The following is a 2,067-nucleotide window of genomic DNA, read 5'->3' as shown; positions in this document are numbered from 1 at the left end:
GATGCACTTCTATGTCACTCCAGCAGAGGGCGCTATACTGAGACACACTACAGTCAAACTGTGAGGACTTTCTCTACTTGAAAACATTACTAAGATAAAAACACAAGATTCCTTTATTAACAAAAGTTCTTATCTGACATATAAACCAGCTTCAGTAGTCTAAAAAATTATTTAAACAAAACCCAGATTCTCCAATCACACATGATCGTGATTCGTTTCCTTTCAGCAGCGCTAAGAAAAGTATACTTGTCACGTTAAAGCGATGACGCTGGGCTGCTTTAGCACTCAAAAATAATTTTAATTTTAATTATGATATACATATCAAGTTTGAAAAGATTAAAATTAAATATACTTTTAACTGCAAAAATATACTTATAATTTTAGATTTTATACATACATTTTATATTTTGGCCAGGAAAAACATATATTTTTTGCCGTATGGGTTGTAAAATTAGAAATGTATTTGTTGCCCCTAAAAAATACATTCTGAAATATATATTCATATATGAAGGTTAACCCTAAATATATCTTTAAATTCAAAAATATATTTAATTAAGCTTTACTTTCTACAATATTTTTGGCCAAAGAAATGCATTATTTTTCCGAATGGGAAATTATCTTTTAAAAAAGAACATGATGCAGCAGCCACGTGTGTAAACTTAAGAAATCACAAAATTAATAATTGTTTATTTTTTGACTTTTTCCTCTAGACTTAATATTCTTTTAAATATTTTGTGTTCCCGGTCTACCGAACGCGGAAGAAGCGTCAGAGTGGCAGAGCTCTACTCACGAGAAGAGCTTTTTTCGCCATCGGCGCTACCGCGCATGCGCTGAACTCCACGCAACACGGCGCTGTATGATGTCTATTCTTTAGGCAGCTCTGTGTGTCACTGACGAACTTGAAAACTGAAAAGAAATCAATGACCGTCACTACACGATAAAGTTAATAACAGATGATAAAGACAATAAAAATATTCTGCGTAAAAGCCCCCCCCCCCCCGTCTGCTCAATAAGATTAAATATATCGTTCACTTTGGTTGTAGGTTTAGTGTAGCGACCTCTGCTGGTCACAGAAAGAAACAGCACGTGAGGGTTTTCTCATCCTCATCTTGTTTTAAACCTTTATGAATTTCTTTTTTTCTAATGAGAAAATTATAATTTTTTAAATATGTCTACAAACATGTATTTTTCACCAATATATTTTGTATGTTTAAAATATATTTAAAAAAGAAATAATATATTTAATATTTTTTGCCATATGGGTTGTAATATTAGAAATGTATTTGTTTCCCGTGAAATATATTTTGAAATAAATGTTAATATATGAAGGTTAAAATTAAATATATTTTCAAATAAAAAAATATTTAATTAAGCTTTACTTTCTACAAAATGCATTGAACATATATTTAAACAATATTTTTCTGTATGGGCAAACCCACCATCTTCAGATTGCTGTATCCTTCCTTAGATCCTTACATGCAAAATGTTTTTATATTTACTGTTCTTCAGTTTATTTCTAATCATTTATTTACACAATCATTTTAGAATCATTATTTATCCATAGTATTTATTATTATCAATTTCATTATTTGATTGTTTATTCATTTATTATTATATATTTCTATATTTTCCCTTGCTTATGCATTTTCATTGTCATTCAATTTCTTGTTTGTGGGGTGTATATGAGCTGTTTTGTTTGTATGAATAGAGATGTTTGAACATTGAGACATATGTAACCGAGATTGTTCAATAAACTCTGTTCCTATTTATCATCATAAACTTCGTCTCCTGCTTCTTTTCTAGCTTTAATCGATTGACTGACAGAAGACATAACAGGTCTGCTGAGTAACTTACATTTTCTGTCAGGATCTGGTGTCCGGGGCTGGATCCTCTGGCGTGGAGATCTGATCTAACAAGATTAAGACCCTCACTCACTGCTATATCTGTCAAACTGGCAATCCTTTAAAATGACAATTATTAATTTCAAAATACTTCACTGAATTGTAATGAATACAAATAAGATTGTCAAAATAAACAAAAGTGTTAAGGAATCTGTTGCTCAGTTGC

Source organism: Misgurnus anguillicaudatus, chromosome 15 (assembly GCF_027580225.2).
Source record: "Misgurnus anguillicaudatus chromosome 15, ASM2758022v2, whole genome shotgun sequence".
Lineage (NCBI taxonomy): Eukaryota > Metazoa > Chordata > Actinopteri > Cypriniformes > Cobitidae > Misgurnus > Misgurnus anguillicaudatus.
The sequence above is the reverse complement of the archived record's forward strand: the minus strand, read 5'-3'. Positions refer to the sequence as shown.